General features: G+C 45.5%; 1 long non-coding RNA gene across 2 annotated transcripts; it reads right to left on the bottom strand.

Moving 5' to 3' along the window:
* Positions 1 to 2,205: 2,205 nt before the first annotated feature.
* Positions 2,206 to 8,825, bottom strand: LOC111273151 (uncharacterized). 2 transcript variants are annotated; one of them, XR_002687891.2, is made up of 2 exons: positions 6,130 to 8,825; positions 2,206 to 4,804 (listed from the first exon to the last, which is right to left on the bottom strand). It is a non-coding gene; the product is annotated as an uncharacterized LOC111273151 (long non-coding RNA). The 2 variants fall into 2 exon arrangements; XR_002687890.2 differs by having other exon boundaries at positions 7,460 to 8,825.
* Positions 8,826 to 8,833: the final 8 nt, after the last annotated feature.

The following is an 8,833-nucleotide window of genomic DNA, read 5'->3' as shown; positions in this document are numbered from 1 at the left end:
CTTGCTTCCTGCTGCCGCCGCCACCGTGCCGCTACCGCCGCCGCCGCTGCCCAACCTTTGGTCACTAGCAATGGTAGAGCTCGATGGCTCGACGGCCCAACATGCCACTTACTTCGCTACCGTATTATTACGAGCCATTGCCGCTATCTGCCACCACTTCTATTACTACTGTTATTGCTTGTTGGCGCTTGTCCGTTTGTCCTTCCCTGTGATGCTCACAACGATGACGATCACACTGATGACCATGGAGCGCGAGGGCGGATCACTCTCTCTCTTTTTGCTTCGGTTTGGCTCTGTGCCGTTAGGCGCTGCTAGAGATACTCCTCTCGATAACTTCCCTTTGGATATTGCGCGCCTGCAGAGCAGGGCCCTGTTTGTTGTCTCCCTGTGTTTTCGCTGCCTCCAGCTGGTAACGGTCTGGGATCCCCTCCCGCGTTGTTATTCACTTTTGATGCTACCGCTGTTACTGCTGGCTTTCCTGTGCCTGTCTAAACTAAATACTTCGAATTTTACATTAAGCACCGCCGTTGGCCACTCCATCAGACGATTCGCTCCCAGCACAAAACGAACTGTGTCTATGCTCGGATTCGAACCTAAATCACCGCGTGCCCCTCAGATTAGCGAGCAAACGCGTTACCTATGACGCTACCACAGGGACTTCCTGTGCTTCTCATAGACACTCATACACAGACAGCATGAGAGAGGAAGAGACATGCACACTTACCACTGTCATTGGCAGAGACTCGCTCTAGTATTGCTGCTGCTACTTCTGATGGGTCTGCGCTGTTTCCCTCCTCCGTAATTTTCTCACTTTTTCTCTATCCACCTTTTTCTTCCTCAACTCCAACTGGCGTGGGTGAATGACGACCACGACGACGAACCCCAATGACGGAAGTAGCGAGGACAAACGGGACGTCGGCACAGCAACGCCTGGGAGTCCGCCAATCAAGAACCCAGCAGCAGTAACAGCAGGGCCGCTTGTGCTGTATCAGCAACAGCAGTAGCATAAATAGAAGTCGAAGGGGACGAAACTAGAGGGGTCTCAGCCCTGTGCTGCTGCCATTTTGGCTGTTGGTCGTGGTTGTTGATTGTGGGAGTGTCCCGCAGATGCCCATGACATTTTATGGGAGAGGGTCGCTTCGATAGTAGTTCTTGTCCCTTTCTGCGATGCACAGGACCTGAAGGCCTGGACGGGTTCGTGGACATGTAATATACGCGTACACGGGTTTCACTATATTCTACCAAACATCACCCGCTACTAGTTCAGCCAGCCACCTACAGGATACAAGCGCTACCGATGAAGGAGCCCATGAGAGAATACAGCTTCTGCTGTTGCTGCTGCTGGCCTATACTGTTCACGGAAGTGAGTCCGGGGCCGAAGAGACGGTAGGTGGTACGCGCTTGACCTGACCATTAGGGTAGTTGCATTAGTGCTACAGTAGCGATTGGCGTTGAATAGCAACGATCGGCTGAGTCGCTGTGTCTTGAAAAATCTATGAGACCTATGTCATTTCCATGCAATCAGTGCCTACTCACTGGACAGCTTTTGTTGCACATTATCGTTTTGACGTCGTCGTCGACAACTCACAGTACGCCCTGACAATAACAACAACAATAACAAGCGAAAGCCCGTGTTAACAACAACAACAACAATGCTAATAGCCATTGCAGCCCGCCGACGGAGGCACACTAACCGCTGGCCAGGAACCACGAGTGGCGAAGATCGCTATCGAGTTTGTCTCGTCGTTGCAGTGTATCGCCTGGCTGTCTGTTGGCATGCCGACGATTTATTTCATCGACGACGTCTTTATTCTAGGCCACATATACAACACAAGAAGAACTGTATTGCAGAGCAGCTGGTCGGCAGCAGCAAGCGTGCTGCACGGCGTCATCTGAAACAAGGAAGCACGACAAACAATCAGACGTGGGAAGAGATCGAAGCCGACCCAAGACGGATAAACGCAGAGACAGAGAAAGTTTTGATTTGCAAACATAACTTAGCAACGACAAAGATGGATGCACATGCAGATACGGCTGCACGTTATTAATAGATGCTATATTCGCCTATTCCCACCTCGATTCATTACCGTTTACGTAGCTGTTAGGGTAAAGAACACTCAAATAGGGCAAAACGTACGAATAAATAGAACAGAATCTAACAAATTTTACTTTATCTACTTCACGAATCTAAGGTAACACGCGTGGTTGAAACGATTTCACCTCATTGCGCTTTATATAGTACTAACGTTAGTTTATTATTAATGCCAGTCCTTCACATAAACTTAATCGCGCCCACAATAAAATGTATAACAAGGGTTACTTTTATTCGTGAAATTCGTGATACAATTATTAATGTGCTAAAAATAACTCGCATCAATCCTTCGTTTCTTATTTGGGTAGATGCCCACATTCGCTTGTCTATGTCTAATGTCATTTCATAATCGAGCTTGTCTATTTACTTGCTAGCCGACGGTCGGGCCGTCCACATCTGCTTTTATTACGCTACACAACGATGGAGAGATGAGACCACAAATAAGGAGTTAGAACCATACATACGTCGTCGCCTTTTCTCACACTCAGCCATTACTGCTGCTGCAGCTTTAATGATACTTTTCCCCACTGCGAGTAGCTTTTCGCGCCCACAGCTTTACTCTATGCCGCTTCGTAAACGTAGGCCCATCGTACTTGTCTAGGTTCCTGCGCAAATCTAATGCAACGCAATGAGCGATTCGCAGGGCCGACCAACTTGGCAGGACCCATATCGGCCGAAAACTCGTCCGCCGTCGAACAAGCGACCCGCAGCAGAAGAATGACGAAGCAGTTGCACGAGATCTTGATACTGCTGTTACGACCACAAACCCAGAAGTCAGGCCAGTCGTCGAAGGCAGGACAGATAGAGTTTGTTGTTGATTCACGTCAACTGTAAAGCGGGACGGCTACGACACAAGAGAAACCAGCAGCCAATAGCGGCGACAACAACAAAACGACCAAGTGACCGATCAAGCAGTCGCTGCATAATGCGTCGTTGTTACTGCTGCTGCTGCTGCTGGTGTGATTCTCCTTTTTCTCCTTCTGGCAAATGAACAAACGTCGACGCGCGTAAAGAACGAGGACAGAGCTAGACTGTACCTCTATACTACCACCACTGTTATTAGTCTGTGGTTGAGAGTGCTGGAGAAAAGACGGTTGTGACCACGAACGAGACGAAGAGGAGAAGGAAGAAGGCCTGCTGCAACAGCCGCTTGACGATGTCGTCAGGCGCCGCCGCCGCCGACGATTGGCGGCCGAGCGCGTCGCTACCTTTGGAAACGGGTCAGGTAAGCAGCAGTACAGCAGAGTAAGCAGCTCAGTGGGAGCATCGCGTCGCTTCGTGTCGTGTCGTTTTCTGCTTCGTAGAGATGCTGCTAAAGACATCACCATTTCGACCACATACTCGTCTTACGGCTATGATGAACAATGGGAACCGCAGAGGCATGCGCGAGATAGCGCGTGGCCAACAGGGAAGGAAGGGCGCCGCTGAAAAGTAGCCAACGGCTGGACTGGTCACCGTCACTTCCATTACCATTATCGCTGTTAGCACTAGTAGCACTACCGATACCAACATCGTCGTCTACGACTATATGTACATAGCTATCTGAGGTGGCGAGCGAGGGCAGCGACCGGCGAGAGATTTTTAAACGAACACTCGTCCACGCTCTAAGGTACGACGGCGTAGTAGCAGCTAACGTTGCTTTGACTGCTGCTGTTACTGCCTCCACTAACGCCGCTGATGGCGATGATAATGAGAGCGATTATCGTGCTGATGATCATGGTAGCAGCTAGTGGTGATAATGTTATTGCTATCGCCGGCATTCCCGTTGTTCTCATGATTCCGACGACTGGTGCGGCCACTATCGTCGTTGGCGTGGCTGCTGCTTACCATCCTACTCCTGTCGTAAGACTGAAAACCAAACGAGGCAATGACCGAGCTGCTCAGCCAGCCAACATAATCGTAGAGGTTTGTGGTCTCCGGTCTAGCATTAGCCGTATTGAGTTCGCTACGGTTGTACTCGTCACCGCCGTGACCAGACTACTGGGTCTCTGGGCGTTTGTTCAATATAGGACCAGGCCGTTTGGGAATATCGGTCGCTGTTGTCAACCACCGACAGTGGACAGCAACTGCGGCATGGCGCTAGCCTGAGCGTTGTTGGTGTTAGAGTCGGCGTCGTTGGTAAGACAGCCTTATATGTTGGGTGGCTATAACATCCCCCCAAAAAATGGCGACAACAAAAACAACGACCGCAACAACCGCTTTATGGCCAGTGGTATGCCTCAGGATACGAGGTATCAAGGAAACGAGCTATCGGTCTTCGTTCTTTTCTGTATCAGTGGCTAATGTAAGTGCAGCTGCAGGGTGCCGGCGATGGCGGCGGCGGCGGCGGCGGCAGCAGCAGCAGCAGTATTAGGCCAGTCAGGTTTCGTCGAGACGCCCGACAACCATCACCTCGCTAAGGGTCGACGATCGGAAAAGTCCATCTCTTCCATCAGCAGGGTTTCTTTCCACCGCGTTTTAGGAAAAGGGATGTAGTAGACCAGCGGTGGTAGAAGGGTGCGTCGAGCTCCCAAAAACTGTTCCTATCTCGCTCTGTGCAATTCTCAAGTCTTGTCTGTCCGGTCCGAGCTTGTTTCGTCCTTTATTGAAACATCGTCAACAAACGTCTCAGCCAATACCGGTCGTGTCGCACGCTGTCCGCAGAGTTCACTGACTCCGTAGCATCTATAGTATTTGACTACGTCTATGTCCGCACTGCACTCCGAACAAACTCTGCGAACGAAACAAAACAAAACATTGCGCCCTCTGAGCAGAGACAAACTATTAGCAGCACCAAAAGTAGTACAGCAGCAACTAGAAAGAGGGCTGTCGTTTATGGTGAAAAACAAAAAAAAAATATCATCGCGGGAAGCATTATATAGACAGGAGTAGCTGTTGGTTGCTTTATTGCATCTCGTAAAATACACAGGGGGCGCGTTAGAGAAGTTTTACGCTATAAAGAATAATTTTATAGTGCGTGAAATAGCTAAGGGACATACAATTCATGAAGCTACCGTCAGCGAATAAAAATAAACAAACCGGCAACTGATAATTGCAGGCGGAAGCCGGCCGTAAAATCAAACTACGCCGATAGCAATCAAATCGTCATGTTCGACAAGCGAATTGTTGATCATACGAATAACGATTTAGGTGCGGCCTGCTGCTCTCGGCCTGATTATACTCAGGCTCCGCGTCGATTAAGACGCCTGCTGTGTATCTGTGAACGTAGACAACGGTAAACCAGAATGACCAGAACGAACGTACGAGCAAGCCGACATTCATGACAGCCGACAACGAAAAACTGCAACTAATCACATAGATCGCAAATACATACACTTACACATATATATATATATATATATTTATATATATCTGTGTGTGATAAGACACGACCGAATTGTTGCCATTTAAATTCGAATTACTGTTGTTTATATTCATATAATGGGGGAGGAGCCGTTACGACGTGATAAATGAGGCGGCAGGGATCACAAGACGGACATTTTTGACAGTGATCGAACGAGAGGCTGAACGCAAAAGACGACACTAATGCAGATCTCTATGGGCTTCTTCTGAGAGAGAAAATGTGAACAGTCATCGTTCGTTGGCTGCGGATGGACCAAGCTGATCTGAGTCGACTGAAAGAGATCGTCTTCAGACAGCAGGAGGAAATCGTTATATTTCTCTAGATTGTTTTTTCAATTTTTGAGGCGGGGTCAGCTTAGTAATTCGAAGCTTTTCGTCGAAGAGTGGCCGGCAAGCATTGATATTCGTTGAGTCGGAAAGATAGAATAGAAAGGGCGAGGGGCAAACCACGTTTGCACTAGAGAAGCCATGGGAAGTGAATGTTCAGTTTCGAGCTAGAACATAGATGCTAGTTTATAATGAATAGGGACGAATTACAATGAAGGTATGGTTCTAAACGCGTTTCGGTTTCAGAGAACCACGTCAGAGCTAATTCCTTGTAAAAATTTAGCACATGCGAAAAAGGAGTCATATTTTAAATAATTCCCTAATTCTAATGTAGATGAACGTAGACGTATAGGTGAAGCGTATAATACCTCCGGCGAACATCAATAGAATGCTGCCTGCAAAGCGTGGCAGATAGGCTGCAGGTGCGATGATCCTCTAGGAAGACGCCGACACCACGACCGATTAGGCAAAGCCAAGATAATTTTAAGCCTGTATCATCAATGACTGTATTCTAATGCGGAACAACTTACTTTATATTTACATTTGCATAAAGAACAACAGGGAGAAGAAAAACATGTGATTGTTGTATCAATTATTATTATTAGCAGAAAGAGGGCGCTGCGGCTACATCGAGTGACTTCCGAACTGTTTCGGCCTTCGTCTTCTTTTGGGAAAAAAAGAACAGTTCCTTCTGTCCGACGCAAATCTATCACTGCCGAATAAGCACACGGAAAAAAGACACTAACATTACAGAAATAAAGGTGCTGTACATGATAATTACTGCACGTCTGGTCGACGCATTGTCAGGCCGCCTAATTAAATATCTATTATTTACGCGTCGTTCCCGTCGTCACTGTTTTTTTGGCGCTGCCGTCTCCGACGTAATCGACCCAGACACACAAACAAGTAACACACAGTGACACATGGAGAGAAGCTTTTGAGGGGAAAGAGGAAATGCATAAACCGAGAGGTTGTTAGAGAGTTGAAGGGAAGTGGTAGCAAGCGGTGGGTGGAAGCATAACGTAATTAATTGCATATAAACAGAACAAAACGAGCCACTTTATTTCGATGTACACAAATATACACGTACATACGTAAGGCGAATCATATACGCCATCGACACTATAAAAAATCAACAATAAACACTCGGCACAGGAAAAAGTCACGGAAGATTAGACCTTTCAGACAGCGACGCCGCGTCATTTGAGAAAACGAGACTAAGTAAAAAAACATTATTATATATATATATATAAATTAAAAAAGAATTCTCGCATACGTTCGCTTCGCCATGCTCCGTCGCCCATTCATTTCTCGGCTGTTTGATACGGTTGTTAGAAGTTAAAAGTTCTCGCTTTAGTCCATATTAATAGTAAGCACTGAACGAACATTAGAATCAAGCTATGCATATATAGAGATATTTCATATGTTTGTTTCGTATTGTTTTAGGGAGCGAGCACCGTAAGCAGCTCCAGTAGGCCAGCTATCAACTGCCACTTATTTGGACATCGTTTTAGAACCGTTATATTCATCATTGCTTGTCTGTATACAGCTTCAGAGTACAGCTGTCTCGCAGTGCTACATTACGCAACAAAATTATTAGACTAAAAATAGTCACTTTTTTATGCTGCAGAGAGTTCACATGACGTTGCAATGCTAGCCATTACATATACTACATAAACAAAATTTTCATGTACCCACCGTTGAACGATGGATACATACGAACAAATGTCGTAATCGTCGTCCGCCACTCTGGAGATTTGGTCCCAGCTTTCGAAACGGGCGGTAAAGAAGTGGAGAGTGTTTTCGAAATAGTTCGTATCAATTCTACTTCGAATTAACCACCAGAGCGCGCTTTAGATGCTTCCTGCTGCTTGCAGTCTGTGGCACATTGGGACCAACTCTATTACTGTTATTTATATTATTAATTTCTACTACTATTGCTAGTAATATGATTGTTTGACATATAAAGGCGAAGGAGTGCGCTATATTTTTGTTTGCGCAACTCTTGTTTTTCGCCCGTGTTATATGCTTGTTACACTTTACTATCTTTCACCCTTCGTACGCAATCCTGGCCGCTGCCATCTTTTCAGATTTGCGCAAGATTAGACTGTTTGTTACTTAATTTAAATGTTGAATCTTTTTCTCTCAAATGACATTTGCCTGTGACCCCTCAGCTTCTCTCTGAAAGCTTTTTATTACAGTCAGACACTGCCAAAAAGACAGGCAGGCGAAACAAAATAAGACGTGTTATAAGTCTATTCGTCCACAAGGCTAGCTCGCATGGCTGCTTGTAGCCCAATCGTTGATGTCAGCCAAACTACAATCAAGCCATAGTGGGCTTAAGCAGCGTATGCCCATCACTGTAATGACCTAGAGTTGGAAACCCACCCGCGATCTATGACTTCCAACTTAATCTAACAAGTCTCGAAAGTTAAATCTTGTTTCCATCCAGAAATGAAAATGCTGACAGAGAAACGAGGATCAAGACCCAAAATGGTGCGATTTAATGGCAAGGGTTAACCTGACCACTACTATATAATATATATATGCCCACAAGTATATAAATGACTGCTGACTCGTCGAGTCAGAAAACACAATAGAAAAACTAAACAGATTGTGCCTGATTTGAAGCAACTACTATTATGATTCTTATTATTATTATTATAGTGGCGATGATTATGATGGTGATAATTATTATAAATGCGATACGATAATATAATGCTGGAAACAACAGTAATTACTGTTATATTATTACCATTATGATATTTATAACTATATAGAGTATATATATATATATATATACATATATTATATATACTGTTATATTATATAATTGTTTAACAATTATTGTCTACTGGTGATGATAATATGGATACACTGCGCTATATATAAATATATCGCTATTCTGGTAATGTGCTACTATGCTCTAAAAGCCACATATGGATAAAATAGTATATATATATATATATATATATATATATATGTATTGTGGGGAAGGTGTGGATGATGGGGGCTGGGTTTCATTCTGTATTCCCCAATAACCACGATGGTCTGACTTGGACAATGTTAGAG

The sequence above is a fragment of the Varroa jacobsoni genome, unplaced genomic scaffold, assembly GCF_002532875.2.
Source record: "Varroa jacobsoni isolate VJ856 unplaced genomic scaffold, vjacob_1.0 contig05097, whole genome shotgun sequence".
Taxonomy (NCBI): domain Eukaryota; kingdom Metazoa; phylum Arthropoda; class Arachnida; order Mesostigmata; family Varroidae; genus Varroa; species Varroa jacobsoni.
Note: the sequence above shows the minus strand (reverse complement) of the source record. Positions and strands in the feature narration are given on the sequence as shown.